Here is a 17,138-nt window from a genome sequence, read left to right on the forward strand (position 1 = left end):
TATATTACGTTAATTCATAAAAAGTCCCAATATTGTGACATGAGGAATAGAAAGTGAGTCAAAGAAAATTTGTACACCACTAATTCAGAAATTCTAACGTTGTTACATGAGTAAGGAAGATACTCATTATCTTATTTGTTGATATACGAGAGACTCATCTTAACCGAACTACTTACCCCATGTTTTATCATTCATAACTCGCTTGTTAGTGACAGCTTCGCACGTGACTAGTTTTGACCCAAGGACTTGTGTCCTGATAAAAGTCAAAACAATATTTAACTCATTGGTTTTCATGACCTCGTAGCATTTATTGATTAGATGTCGCAAGACGATTCAAGTCCTTCACCCGAGCTTTAACGGTCTTACTTCAACTCGTAACCTTTATAATGCGGATACCCTGCTTTTCATTTAAAATTTTTACACATTTGTGTAATTGGGCGGTTCTCGTGAGATTTATGGGCGAATAGAAGTAATGAAATATTTTGTCATGTATACTAATTATAAAATCATATATGTACGTATGAATTTGAATGGATAAATTTACCCTTACCTATTTTGGCTAGTATACACTAAATTGTACCTTCAAAATTATTTTAAAATCACTCATGTCGAGTTGTCTAGTTAACTCAAATTGTTTTACGTAAAATGGTACACGTTGTACATACTTCTAAATTTACTAAGAGCTTCGTTCCATTTATGGGGTTACATCAGACGTTTAAAGCTTTTTCAAAACTTCTTTGATTGATTACATTAGAATTTTCGCATTACTCTACAGAGTGCTTGGATCACAGTTCTTCTCATCCTCCGTTTAAGGATGAAATTTACCATTAAGTTCATTGATAGAAATTCTTACACCAGTTTGGATGTCGGTTTTATAAAATTTGTTGGAAAGTCTTTGCGCCCATAGAATTTTCCCTCTTATGGTTGGACATGGCCGAAACGCACACCGATAAATCAAGTTTCTAGGGTACACTCGATGGTCACCCTATTGTAGAAAAGGCGCTAAGTGGGTTTCTACCCCAACTGTTGTTATGGCGGGTATCATGGATATATATTACACTAGACTGATTGAGGAGTTTCTACTCTCAATATTCACTGTCAATCGCAACACCCTCATAAACATCAATCCTAGGATTCAATACTTTGAGGTACACGAAATTATTTTTGGAGATTCATCTCAACCGGAGTCGACCATTCTTTATAACCCATGATTCGCATTCTTTTCATCCGCACATAAATTTAGGAATATGGATGAATCCTAGACTTCCTCGCTCATTGTACACGAAAGTTCACTCTCGTTGAATTATCACACTTTTCGTACGTCTTCCTTTTGAAAATGTAATGAAAATTTACTTTGGAATCTATGATCCTTGTTATCCCCTTTGAGAGAATTGCCATAAACATCCTCGCAAAGGTTGTCATGCTATTCTAGCCCATGTTGTTGATTCCGATAAAGAAGAGAAGAGTATTAAGGATGTTCCCATTGTTAGTGATTTTCCTGAGGTATTTCCCGAAGATTTACCTGGTCTTCCACCGCAACGCGCAGTAGAATTTCAAATCGATCTTGTTCCCAGTGCTGCTCCTATAGCACGTGCTCCTTACCGACTTGCGCCTTCTGAACTTCAAGAATTGTCGAGTCAACTCCGTGAGTTGTTAGACAAAGGTTTTATTCGTCTCAGTTCGTCCCCTTGGGGAGCTCCTGTTCTTTTTGTTAAGAAGAAAGATGGTTCGTTTCGTTTTTATATTGGTTATCGCGAGTTGAACAAGCTTACGGTTGAGAACCGTTACCCTCTTCCGAGAATTGATGATCTGTTCGATCAGTTTCAAGGTTCATCTATTTATTCTAAGATCGACCTTCGTTCCGGATATCTTCAACTACGGGTTAAAGAATCTGATATTCCAAAAACTGCTTTTCGCACCCATTATGGTCACTTCGAATTCCTTGTTATGTTGTTCGGATTGACAAATGCACCTGCTGTGTTCATGGACCTCATAAATCGTGTGTGCAGACCCTATCTGGACAAATTCGTTATTGTTTTCATCGACCACATCCTTATTTATTCTAAGAGTGATGAAGAGCACGAAGAACGTTTGGAGTTAGTGCTTGATCTATTGAGAAAAGAAGAATTGTACGCTAAGTTCTCTAAGTGTGCTTTCTGATTAAGAGAAGTTCAATTTCCTCGGACATATTGTTAGTAAACAGGGAATACAAGTTGATCCTGCTAAGATTGAGGCGATTGAAAAGTGGGAAATTCTGAAAAATCCTACTCAGATTAGCCAGTTTCTAGGATTAGCAGGCTATTATAGAAGGTTCATTCAAGATTTTTCACGAGTAGCGAAACCTCTGACTGCTTTAACGCATAAGGGGAAGAAGTATGAGTGGAAGAATGAACAAGAGACTGCTTTTAGATTTTGAAGAAGAAGTTGACTACCGCTCCGATATTGTCACTACCTGAGGGTAATGATGATTTTGTTGTTTATTGTAATGCTTCGCGTTAAGGCTTTGGTTGCATTTTTATGCAACGAAAGAAAGTTATTGCGCATGCGTCACGCCAGTTGAAGATTCATGAGCAGAATTATACAACCCATGATGTAGTGTTAGGAGCTGTTGTGTTTACACTTAAGATTTGGAGACATTATTTATATGGGGTCAAAAGTACAGTGTACACTGATTACAAGAGTCGTCAACATATTCTTGATCAAAAACAGCTATACGTGAAGCAGCGATGACGGGTTGAGACGTTGAATGATTATGATTTTGAACTTTTATATCATCCTGGAAAGGCCAATGTTGTGGCTGATGCTTTGAGTCGAAAGGAGAGAGTTGAACCTCGTAGGTTTAGAGCCTTAAATATGACCATTCGAACAAACCTCACAAGGCAGATTCTTGAGGCACAACAAGAAGCCTTGAAGGAGGAAAATTTTGTAACGGGAAGGTCCGAGGCTTAAGTAAACAGTTTGAGGTACGAACCGATGGCACTCGGTATTTTTGCGGGACGCCTTTGGGTTCCGAAGTTTGGTGATCTACGACAACTTGTTTTAGATAAGGCTCATAAGTCTAGGTACTCTATTCATCCTGGTTCAGGAAAGATGTATCATGATCTTAAGGAGCTGTATTGGTGGCCTAATTTGAAAGCTGATGTGGCTACGTATGTGGCTAAGTGTTTGACCTGTGCTAAGGTTAAAACTGAACATCAGAAACCGCCTGGACTTTTGGTGCAACCTGAGATTCCCGAGTGGAAGTAGGAAGGTATTACAATGGATTTTATTACGAAGTTACCAAGAGTTGTGGGTGGTTATGATACCATTTGGGTGATTGTTGACCGACTCGCTAAGTCAACTTTTTTTTCTTGCCAATTAAGGAAACATATTCAATGAAGAAGTTTACTCGTTTGTATTTGAAGGAGATTATTTCGAGACATGGTGTTCCCGTATTGATTATGTTGGACTGAGGCAGTCCTAACAAGGTGCTCTAGGAACTAAATTGGATATGAGCACCGCTTATCATCCACAGACGGATGGTCAGAGTGAAAGGACCATTCAAATGTAGAAAACATGTTAAGAGTGTGTGTTATTGATTTTGGAAATGGGTGGGATAAATATTTGCCGCTGGCTGAGTTTTCTTATAACAGCAGTTATCATGCAAGTATTAAAGCCGCACCGTTTGAAGCTCTGTATGGTAGAAAGTGTAGGTCTCCTGTCTGCTGGAATGAGGTTGGGGATGCTCAACTCACAGGTCCAGAAATTATTCATGAGACTACCGAGAAGATCGTACAGATTAAGGAAAGATTGAGAACCGCCAGAAGTCAGCAAAAGAGTTATGCCAATAAGGGAAGGAACGATATTGAATTTCAGGTCGGTGACCGTGTTATGTTAAAGGTTTCACCTTGGAAGGGTGTGATACGTTTTGGTAAAAGGGGAAAGTTGAGTCCTCGTTTTGTTGGACCTTTTGAGATTATTGAGAGAGTTGGACCGGCGGCTTATCGTTTTAAGTTGCCACGAGAACTCAGTGCTGTTCACGATGTTTTTCATGTATCGAATTTGAAGAAGTGTTTGGCCTAGGCCGGTGAAACTATTCCTTTGGAGGAACTTCATGTTGATAAACAACTCCATTTTATTGAGGAACCTGTCGAAATTATGAACCGAGAGGTTAAGACTCTCAAGCAGAGCAAAATTCCTATTGTTCGAGTTCGATGGAACGCCAGACGCGGTCCCGAGTTCACTTGGGAGCATGAAGACTAGATGAGGCAGAAGTACCCGCATTTGTTCTCAGATGCTGAGTCAACCCCTGCACCTGCTTAAATTTCGGGACGAAATTTCCGTAACGGGAAGGTACTGTAACGACCCTACTTTTTCCGTTATCTTTTGCCGTTAATTATTTAACGACCGTTAATTGTTATTCGTGACACGTCATTTCTAAGACCTATATTATTATTTTTTTAATAATATATTAATTATTATGTGTTATATGAATATTTGTATTCATATTTCAAGTTATACGTTTCTACGTGTCGCAGATTTCTATCCGGCGAATCTTTTCGGTTTTCAAACCAACGGTCAAGATTTTGGGATTTTTAAATCCAATTTATTTTAAATATGATATTTTGATGTCATATGATTATATATAGTGTTTATATATTTTATTCGTCGCGTATTTATTATCTCTCCGAAAAATCAATCGCGTAGCGGTGTTTTCGCGTTTCGGGTTTCGTTCGGGCGTTTGGGCCACTAGGATTTTGTCATTTATCAAATTGGGTCAATATGGGGCCCACCCCATTCAGTTCTTGGCCGAAATTGTCAAGGGGAGGGGGTATTTTTGCCAAACTTTGTAAATTGTGATACATGTTGATCAAAACTCCACAATACTTCTCATTTCAACCTAATTCATTTTTTTTTTTGCAAACCCTCTCCTCTCCTCTCATCCTTGCCGTCAACACCACCACTAAACATCATCATCATCTTTCAATTTTTTGCTTTAAAGGTTTAGAGCTTTCATCATAATCGGGTTCACCGCATCGTTCTCTACACGTTCATATCCTTCAATTCTTGATTAGGGTATAAACCCTAACCCTAGCTTTTCAATTTTTCATTTATTTTACTGATTTTATATGTTATATTGATAGTATGATGATTACATGTTATTGTATTGATGATTGTATGCGTAGAATTGCTCGATTATACATGTTTTCGGTTTGATTTAATTGGGACAGCGGTTTTTTCGTGTGTTTCTGACTTTGTAACTGATATAAAAGTTAAAATAAAATATATAAATGAGTTCCTCTCATCAAGACATTAATTTTAGACTCCGGATTCATGTCGTTTCGATTCCCGGAGCCCTAGATATGCTTAATTTGATTTTTGGTAAAGATTGAAAGGTGTTATGGGCAAGAACAAGGTATGGTCCGACTTTGTGATCATCCTTGGTGTCTTTAGGGTGTGTCATTTGGTTAGGACTGATGGTGGGACGAATTTTCATGTTCGGCTCACCTAAATCCGAGCCACGGTTCACCCGTTGTGCCTAAATCACTGTTTTGAGTAAATTGAATTCCCAAGTGTTGTCATGGCTGATATCCACGACCTAGGGACTGTTCTTGGAGTGTTCTTGAGTACATAATTGTGTCGGGTGGTTTGAGTAGGCGGAGATGCATATGTGGCTCGCCCGAAACCGACACCCGGGGCTCAAGATACGACCCGATGAACTTTTAAACTTAAAACTTATGGTTAATGATTAAACTTATGTTAAAATGAATGGCTTTCATTATTAATAAATTACTTATGATAAAAGAAGTAATTATTATTATTTAAGACTTATGATATAAATATTTATTATATCATTTAATTATTAATTATGATTTAATTAACATTTTAATTAAACTTATGATTAATAATACTTTTATTATTAAAGGAAAATACTTATGATAAGTATTAAATTTATTTTTGAGAAATTATTATAAGACTTATAACAAAGATTAAATAATTATTTAATTATTATAAGACTTAATTATGATTTAATTATTAAATACTTATGATTTAATAATTTTAATTAGAAACTTATGATATAATTAATAATTCATTATTAATTTATAATACTTATGATATGAATTAAAATTCATTATTAATTAATAAAACTTATATTATGATTAATATTTAATTAATTAAATACTTATGTTATACTAATTATAACACTTCAACTTATATTAACTTTAATAATTCATTTTATTTAATTAAACTTATGTTATGACATAACTTTACACTTTTGACTTTAATAAACATTATAACCTATGTTATTATTATAACTTACACTTTTCAAATTAATGTTGACTATGTTGACCAAGTTTGACTTTTGAGTTGACTTTCGGTTGACTTTGACTTTCAGTTGACTTCTGTTGACTTTCTAAATAAGGAAACTTTCCTAACTTCAAAACTTTCTAAAAATAGAAGTTTCTAAATTTGGAAACTTTCCAAAAATAGAAACTTTCCTAAAATAGAAACTTTCCCAAAATAGAAACATTCCAAAAATGGAAACCTGGTAAAAATAGAAACTTTCTAAAAATAGAAAGTGTGTGTCCTTATGCTGTTCCAATCAAACCGATGCTTGCTGAGTAATGTTCTATGTCTACTTGCAACATGTACAATAGCTATCATACTAAGACTTGACCTAAGTTAGTTATTTATTTCGACCTGCTTTATTTATAGGTCCGCGTTGTGATCTTTCTTGATCACTTTACTTTACTTGCTGTTCGCTTGTTTGTGAGATTTCTTCAGTTGCTATTTAAGGTGAGTTATAGTCCCATTTTTCTATTTAAATCTTTTGGGATGAGAATACATGCAATTTATTTTATATTTTGGACAAGTGGAAGTTGGTTTAAATTATTCATTGTGAGTTGAACAAAAATATTCCCTAGTCTGGTAACTGTAATCACTGGTTTCTACTGGTGAACGCGAATCCTATGGATAGATCTATCGGGTTTGACAACCCCATTTCGAGCTAGTCGCGCTAGCAATTTATAATCGGAATGTTTAGTACTTCGTATTTAGTTGAAGATACACTTGTTCGGTGTATATTATTTATTGTGTTTGGCAAGGGTAAATAAAGGGTTAAGTGGTTACCAGGTGGCTCACGGAAAATAGAATAATGTTTTATTATATGTTTTCTAGCATATAATTTGGTGGTTTAAAAGGAGTTTTATGTTTTCAAACATAAATTTTTATTGTTTAAATTAAATATTGTTTGCAATATTAAACCTATAATTCACTCAACATTTTTGTTGACAGTTACTCGCATGTTTTATTCTCAGGTTTATGATTGACTGCTTCCGCTGTGCTTAGAGGGTCTGCATATTTATGATGGCAGCTTTTGTTAAACATTAACTTGCATTCTATTTTGTTACATTAAAAAGTGGATGTTGTTGACTTTGTTTGGTCAATATTTGGTTAAAGTATTTATGTATAGTTTTTCTAAACTTATACAATTTAGTAGATTTTCTTTATAGGAAATCATTTTTAAATAAAGAATGCAAGGTTGTTTTATAAAATTCATATAGAGTTTCGATCAAGCTGTGGGACCAAGTGACGGAGCCGTTAAGTGTTTTGACGGAGTCGTCACATGTTCATCGATGATATTTTGGTCTATTCTAAAAGCGAAGAAGAGCACGAACAACATCTCCGACTTGTGCTTGAACTCTTGAGACAAGAAAGACTCTATGCCAAATTCTCCAAGTGTGAATTTTGGTTGAAGGAAGTTCAATTTTTTGGTCATGTTGTAAGTGATCAAGGTATTAAGGTCGATCCATCGAAAATCGAAGCCATTAGAAAATGGGAGACTCCTACTGTAGTGACCCGAACTTTTCCATATTTATATATATTAATTGAGATTGATATTTACATGATTAAATGTTTCCAACATGTTAAGCAATCAAACTTGTTAAGACTTGATTAATTGAAATATGTTTCATATAGACAATTGACCACCCAAGTTGACCGGTGATTCACGAACGTTAAAACTTGTAAAAACTATATGATGACATATATATGGATATATATATAGTTAACATGATACTATGATAAGTAAACATATCATTAAGTATATTAACAATGAACTACATATGTAAAAACAAGACTACTAACTTAATGATTTTTAAACGAGACATATATGTAACGATTATCGTTGTAAAGACATTTAATGTATATATATCATATTAAGAGATATTCATACATGATAATATCATGATAATATAATAATTTAAAATCTCATTTGATATTATAAACATTGGGTTAACAACATTTAACAAGATCGTTAACCTAAAGGTTTCAAAACAACACTTACATGTAACGACTAACGATGACTTAACGACTCAGTTAAAATGTATATACATGTAGTGTTTTAATATGTATTTATACACTTTTGAAAGACTTCAAAACACTTATCAAAATACTTCTACTTAACAAAAATGCTTACAATTACATCCTCGTTCAGTTTCATCAACAATTCTACTCGTATGCACCCGTATTCGTACTCGTACAATACACAGCTTTTAGATGTATGTACTATTGGTATATACACTCCAATGATCAGCTCTTAGCAGCCCATGTGAGTCACCTAACACATGTGGGAACCATCATTTGGCAACTAGCATGAAATATCTCATAAAATTACAAAAATATGAGTAATCATTCATGACTTATTTACATGAAAACAAAATTACATATCCTTTATATCTAATCCATACACCAACGACCAAAAACACCTACAAACACTTTCATTCTTCAATTTTCTTCATCTAATTGATCTCTCTCAAGTTCTATCTTCAAGTTCTAAGTGTTCTTCATATATTCTACAAGTTCTAGTTACATAAAATCAAGAATACTTTCAAGTTTGCTAGCTCACTTCCAATCTTGTAAGGTGATCATCCAACCTCAAGAAATCTTTATTTCTTACAGTAGGTTATCATTCTAATACAAGGTAATAATCATATTCAAACTTTGGTTCAATTTCTATAACTATAACAATCTTATTTCAAGTGATGATCTTACTTGAACTTGTTTTCGTGTCATGATTCTGCTTCAAGAACTTCGAGCCATCCAAGGATCCGTTGAAGCTAAATCCATTTTTTTCTTTTCCAGTAGGTTTATTCAAGGAACTTAAGGTAGTAATGATGTTCATAACATCATTCGATTCATACATATAAAGCTATCTTATTCAAAGGTTTAAACTTGTAATCACTAGAACATAGTTTAGTTAATTCTAAACTTGTTCGCAAACAAAAGTTAATCCTTCTAACTTGACTTTTAAATTCAACTAAACACATGTTCTATATCTATATGATATGCTAACTTAATGATTTAAAACCTGGAAACACGAAAAACACCGTAAAACCGGATTTACGACGTCGTAGTAACACCGCGGGCTGTTTTGGGTTAGTTAATTAAAAACTATGATAAACTTTGATTTAAAAGTTGTTATTCTGAGAAAATGATTTTTATTATGAACATGAAACTATATCTAAAAATTATGGTTAAACTCAAAGTGGAAGTATGTTTTCTAAAATGGTCATCTAGACGTCGTTCTTTCGACTGAAATGACTACCTTTACAAAAACGACTTGTAAATTATTTTTCCGACTATAAACCTATACTTTTTCTGTTTAGATTCATAAAATAGAGTTCAATATGAAACCATAGCAATTTGATTCACTCAAAACGGATTTAAAATGAAGAAGTTATGGGTAAAACAAGATTGGATAACTTTTCTTATTTTAGCTACGTGAAAATTGGTAACAAATCTATTCCAACCATAACTTAATCAACTTGTATTGTATATTATGTAATCTTGAGATACCATAGACACGTATACAATGTTTCGACCTATCATGTCGACACATCTATATATATTTCGGAACAACCATAGACACTCTATATGTGAATGTTGGAGTTAGCTATACAGGGTTGAGGTTGATTCCAAAATATATATAGTTTGAGTTGTGATCAATACTGAGATACGTATACACTGGGTCGTGGATTGATTCAAGATAATATTTATCGATTTATTTCTGTACATCTAACTGTGGACAACTAGTTGTAGGTTACTAACGAGGACAGCTGACTTAATAAACTTAAAACATCAAAATATACTAAAAGTGTTGTAAATATATTTTGAACATACTTTGATATATATGTATATATTGTTATAGGTTCGTGAATCAACCAGTGGCCAAGTCTTACTTCCCGATGAAGTAAAAATCTGTGAAAGTGAGTTATAGTCCCACTTTTAAAATCTAATATTTTTGGGATGAGAATACATGCAGGTTTTATAAATGATTTACAAAATAGACACAAGTACGTGAAACTACATTCTATGGTTGAATTATCGAAATCGAATATGCCCCTTTTTATTAAGTCTGGTAATCTAAGAATTAGGGAACAGACACCCTAATTGACGCGAATCCTAAAGATAGATCTATTGGGCCTAACAAACCCCATCCAAAGTACTGGATGCTTTAGTACTTCGAAATTTATATCATATCCGAAGGGTGTCCCGGAATGATGGGGATATTCTTATATATGCATCTTGTTAATGTCGGTTACCAGGTGTTCACCATATGAATGATTTTTATCTCTATGTATGGGATGTGTATTGAAATATGAAATCTTGTGGTCTATTATTATGATTTGATATATATAGGTTAAACCTATAACTCACCAACATTTTTGTTGACGTTTTAAGCATGTTTATTCTCAGGTGATTATTAAGAGCTTCCGCTGTCGCATACTTAAATAAGGACGAGATTTGGAGTCCATGCTTGTATGATATTGTGTAAAAACTGCATTCAAGAAACTTATTTTGTTGTAACATATTTGTATTGTAAACCATTATGTAATGGTCGTGTGTAAACAGGATATTTTAGATTATCATTATTTGATAATCTACGTAAAGCTTTTTAAACCTTTATTGATGAAATAAAGGTTATGGTTTGTTTTAAAATGAATGCAGTCTTTGAAAAATGTCTCATATAGAGGTCAAAACCTCTCAACGAAATCAATTAATATGGAACGTTTTTAATCAATAAGAACGGGACATTTCAGTTGGTATCCGAGCGTTGGTCTTAGAGAACCAGAATTTTGCATTAGTGTGTCTTATCGAGTTTGTTAGGATGCATTAGTGAGTCTGGACTTCGACCGCGTATACTTGAAAAATGATTGCTTAACAAATTTTGTTGGAAACTATATATTTTTAACATGTGAATATTATGTGATATATTAATCTCTTAACGCGTTTGATATTATGTGATAGATGTCTACCTCTAGAACAAGTCCCATTGACTCACCTAATAATAATGAAGAGTCAAATGTAAATTGGAATGATTCGTGGACTGATTCACAAGTTCCCGAAGAGGAACCGGAAGAAGAGTCGGAACCGGAAGAAGAATCGGAACCGGAAGAAGAATCGGAACCGGATGAAGAAATAGAACCGGTGGGGGAAATAATAAAACGGTTAAGTAAAAGAAAATCCTCAACCAACCGACCAAGGTTAATTATGGTCAATGGTGTTTCCGCCAAGGAAGCAAAATATTGGGAGGATTACCAATTCTCCGATGAATCGGATTCCGACGAGAATTCCGATGATGTTATAGAAATTACCCCAACTGAATTTAAAAAGGCAAAAGAAAATAATAAGGGAAAGGGCATAAAAATAGAGAAATCTAATTCCAACCCCAATGAACTTTATATGTATCTTCAACCCCCGAAGTCCTTAAGTTGTAACAATGACCCGGGAACCTCTAAACCACCAGGTTTTTCTAAACCAATTTGGAAAACGACGGCTCGTATTAGGGGAACATCATATATCTCTAGAAACTTGGCAAAACGAACCAAAACCGAAGAAGAAGAAACAAGCGAGTCGGAATAAGATAGTTGTATTCGTGTGGTGTAATATATGTAATATAGTGTGCTTATGCTTTATGATATATGTAAAAATTGCTTGTATTAATAAGTATTTTTTTATGAATCTAACTCTTGTCTATTTTACAGTATAAAAACACAAAATGGATAGACAATCCAATATTTTAAGAGACCTACCCGGAGACATGATTGATGAAATCTTGTCTAGAGTCGGTCAGAATTCTTCGGCACAACTATTTAAGGCGAGATTAGTTTGTAAGACATTTGAAGAACGTTCCAAGAATGCCTTGGTTTATAAAAGGCTTTCGTTCGAAAGATGGGGGATATCACATTGGGAAATCCATAAGTTACGATGTGTTTACTTTGACGCATATATTGCGGGGAACCCAAATGCTATTTTACGCAATGGGTTAAGAAATTATTTTGACTCAATATATCCGAATATTGGACTTCGTGATTTAGAAAAAGCGGCTAACATGCAACATAAAGAAGCATGTTATGCTTACAGATTAGTAATGTTCGCTTCTCACCAAAGTGAGAACAAGAACATCGGGCTACAACTATTAAACAAAACGTTCCCACAAGTGACGGAGTCGGTAATTGGGGGTAAGAAATGAGGTTTTTAGATTGTTACGGGACTGTTGGACATTACGTAACCCTCGTCCCTTTGACGACGTTACAACACGCTGTCTTATCAACGGCCATAACGGTTATGTTCCACAAGACCAAGGATGGGAAGTAATCCTAGTAAAACCAGAATGCATGACTTGTTTCTGGACGTATGAATTACGTGTCTTTATTGCCTTTGCTGAACGACTTATGTACTAGCTAGAATTATCTTCACAACCATCTTGTATCAAATTTATTGTGTGCTATATTTCATGCTATATGTAAAATAAGCGGTATTGTAAGTTTGTAAAATATTGTGTAAAAGTTTGAACGCGAAATATTATTATAATCAGTTTTTCATATAGAATTGTAGTAGTTGAATTGTATAATAGCTACTAAGTATGAACTTAACGGGTAGGTACTACCCAAATTTAAACTTATAAAATGCTAATATGAAGAAAAATCTTTTATAAATGAGTTCATATTATGCTACGAAATACTATTAACTACTCTTAATATTCTGTATGATTAACTTGTTCCATTTGACTATTTTAAAGGAAATGGCACCGACTACTCGACACACCGTGAATATGAATGAAGAGGAATTCCGTACTTTTCTAGCTTCAAACATAGCCGCAGTACAGGCTGCGCTACATACCAACAATAACCTTGGATCTAGCAGTACAGGAAATCGTATAGGATGCACCTACAAAGAATTCACTGCCTGCAAACCTTTGGAATTTGATGGAACCGAAGGACCGATCGGATTGAAACGGTGGACCGAGAAGGTCGAATCGGTGTTTGCCATAAGTAAGTGTACTGAAGAGGACAAAGTGAAGTACGCTACGCATACCTTCACAGGTTCTGCGTTAACATGGTGGAATACCTATCTAGAGCAAGTGGGACAAGACGATGCGTACGCACTACCGTGGTCAGCATTCAAGCACTTGATGAACGAGAAGTACCGTCCCAGAACCGAGGTCAATAAGATCAAGACAGAACTTAGAGGGTTACGAACCCAAGGATTTGATATTACCACGTACGAAAGACGATTCACAAAATTGTGCCTATTGTGTCCGGGAGCATTCGAAGATGAGGAAGAGAAGATCGACGCGTTTGTGAAAGGATTACCGAAAAGAATCCAAGAAGATATAAGTTCACATGAGCCCGCCTCCATACAACAGGCATGTAGAATGGCTCACAAACTAGTGAACCAGATTGAAGAAAGAATTAAAGAACAGACTGCTGAAGAGGCCAATGTGAAGCAAGTCAAAAGAAAGTGGGAGGAAAACGGTGATAAGAATTACCAATACAACAACAACAGCAATTACAACAATTATCCCAACAATCGCAACATCAATCGCAACTACAACAAACGGCCCAACAATAACAACAACAACAACAACAACAACTACAACAATCATCCCAACAACAATAATAACCGCAACAACAACAACAATCAGAAGCAGCTATGCCAAAGGTGTGAAAAGTATCACTCGGGGTTCTGCACCAAATTTTGCAACAAGTGTAAAAGAAATGGTCATAGCGCGGCGAAGTGTGAGGTCTACGGACCAGGGGTTAATAGAACGAAAGGAACAAATGGTGTCGGAACGAGTAATGGCGGAGCAAGTAGTGTCGGAGCAAGTTATGCCAATGTAGTTTGTTATAAATGTAGAAAACCGGGCCACATTATTAGAAATTGCCCGAACCAGGAGAACACGAATGGACAAGGCCGTGGAAGAGTTTTCAATATTAATGCGGCAGAGGCACAGGAAGACCCGGAGCTTGTTACGGGTACGTTTCTTATTGACAATAAATCTGCTTACGTTTTATTTGATTCGGGTGCGGATAGAAGCTATATGAGTAGAGATTTTTGTGCTAAATTAAGTTGTCCATTGACGCCTTTGGATAGTAAATTTTTACTCGAATTAGCAAATGGTAAATTAATTTCAGTAGATAATATATGTCGGAATCGAGAAATTAAACTGGTTAGCGAAACATTTAAGATTGATTTGATACCAGTAGAGTTAGGGAGTTTTGATGTGATAATCGGTATGGACTGGTTGAAAGAAGTGAAAGCAGAGATCGTTTGTTACAAAAATGCAATTCGCATTATACGAGAAAAAGGAAAACCCTTAATGGTGTACGGAGAAAAGGGCAACACGAAGCTACATCTTATTAGTAATTTGAAGGCACAAAAACTAATAAGAAAAGGTTGCTATGCTGTTCTAGCACACGTCGAGAAAGTACAAACTGAAGAAAAGAGCATCAATGATGTTCCCATTGCAAAAGAATTTTCTGATGTATTTCTGAAAGAATTACCGGGATTACCCCCACATCGATCCGTTGAATTTCAAATAGATCTTGTACCAGGAGCTGCACCAATAGCTCGTGCTCCTTACAGACTCGCACCCAGCGAGATGAAAGAACTGCAAAGCCAATTACAAGAACTTTTAGAGCGTGGTTTCATTCGACCAAGCACATCACCGTGGGGAGCTCCTGTTTTGTTTGTCAAGAAGAAAGATGGTACATTCAGATTGTGTATCGACTACCGAGAGTTGAAAAAACTTACCATCAAGAACCGCTACCCACTACCGAGAATCGATGACTTATTTGATCAACTACAAGGCTCGTCTGTTTATTCAAAGATTGACTTACGTTTCGGGTATCATCAAATGCGGGTGAAAGAAGATGATATTCCAAAGACTGCTTTCAGAACACGTTACGGTCATTACGAGTTTATGGTCATGCCGTTTGATTTAACTAATGCACCAGCTGTGTTCATGGACCTTATGAACCGAGTGTGTGGACCATACCTTGACAAGTTTGTCATTGTTTTCATTGATGACATACTTATTTACTCAAAGAATGACCAAGAACACGGTGAACATTTGAGAAAGGTGTTAGAAGTATTGAGGAAGGAAGAATTGTATGCTAAGTTTTCAAAGTGTGCATTTTGGTTGGAAGAAGTTCAATTCCTCGGTCACATAGTGAACAAAGAAGGTATTAAGGTGGATCCGGCAAAGATAGAAACTGTTGAAAAGTGGGAAACCCCGAAAACTCCGAAACATATACACCAGTTTTTAGGACTAGCTGGTTACTACAGAAGGTTCATCCAAGACTTTTCCAGAATAGCAAAACCCTTGACTGCATTAACGCATAAAGGGAAGAAATTTGAATAGAATGATGAACAAGAGAAAGCGTTTCAGTTATTGAAGAAAAAGCTAACTACGGAACCTATATTGTCATTGCCTGAAGGGAATGATGATTTTGTGATTTATTGTGACGCATCAAAGCAAGGTCTCGGTTGTGTATTAATGTAACGAACGAAGGTGATTGCTTATGCGTCTAGACAATTGAAGATTCACGAACAAAATTATACGACGCATGAATTGGAATTAGGCGCGGTTGTTTTTGCATTAAAGACTTGGAGGCACTACTTATATGGGGTCAAAAGTATTATATATACCGACCACAAAAGTCTTCAACACATATTTAATCAGAAACAACTGAATATGAGGCAGCGTAGGTGGATTGAATTATTGAATGATTACGACTTTGAGATTCGTTACCACCCGGGGAAGGCAAATGTGGTAGCCGATGCCTTGAGCAGGAAGGACAGAGAACCCATTCGAGTAAAATCTATGAATATAATGATTCATAATAACCTTACTACTCAAATAAAGGAGGCGCAACAAGGAGTTTTAAAAGAGGGAAATTTAAAGGATGAAATACCCAAAGGATCGGAGAAGCATCTTAATATTCGGAAAGACGGAACTCGGTATAGGGCTGAAAGGATTTGGGTATCAAAATTTGGTAATATGAGAGAAATGGTACTTAGAGAAGCTCATAAAACCAGATACTCAATACATCCTGGAACGGGGAAGATGTACAAGGATCTCAAGAAACATTTTTGGTGGCCGGGTATGAAAGCCGATGTTGCTAAATACGTAGGAGAATGTTTGACGTGTTCTAAGGTCAAAGCTGAGCATCAGAAACCATCAGGTCTACTTCAACAACCCGAAATCCCGGAATGGAAATGGGAAAACATTACCATGGATTTCATCACTAAATTGCCAAGGACTGCAAGTGGTTTTGATACTATTTGGGTAATAGTTGATCGTCTCACCAAATCAGCACACTTCCTGCCAATAAGAGAAGATGACAAGATGGAGAAGTTAGCATGACTGTATTTGAAGGAAGTCGTCTCCAGACATGGAATACCAATCTCTATTATCTCTGATAGGGATGGCAGATTTATTTCAAGATTCTGGCAGACATTACAGCAAGCATTAGGAACTCGTCTAGACATGAGTACTGCCTATCATCCACAAACTGATGGGCAGAGTGAAAGGACGATACAAACGCTTGAAGACATGCTACGAGCATGTGTTATTGATTTCAGAAACAGTTGGGATCGACATCTACCGTTAGCAGAATTTTTCTACAACAACAGCTACCATTCAAGCATTGAGATGGCGCCGTTTGAAGCACTTTATGGTAGAAAGTGCAGGTCTCCGATTTGTTGGAGTGAAGTGGGGGATAGACAGATTACGGGTCCGGAGATTATACAAGAAACTACCAAGAAGATCATCCAAATTCAACAACGGTTGAAAACCGCCCAAAGTCGAC

The sequence above is a fragment of the Rutidosis leptorrhynchoides genome, chromosome 3 (assembly GCF_046630445.1).
Source record: "Rutidosis leptorrhynchoides isolate AG116_Rl617_1_P2 chromosome 3, CSIRO_AGI_Rlap_v1, whole genome shotgun sequence".
NCBI lineage: Eukaryota > Viridiplantae > Streptophyta > Magnoliopsida > Asterales > Asteraceae > Rutidosis > Rutidosis leptorrhynchoides.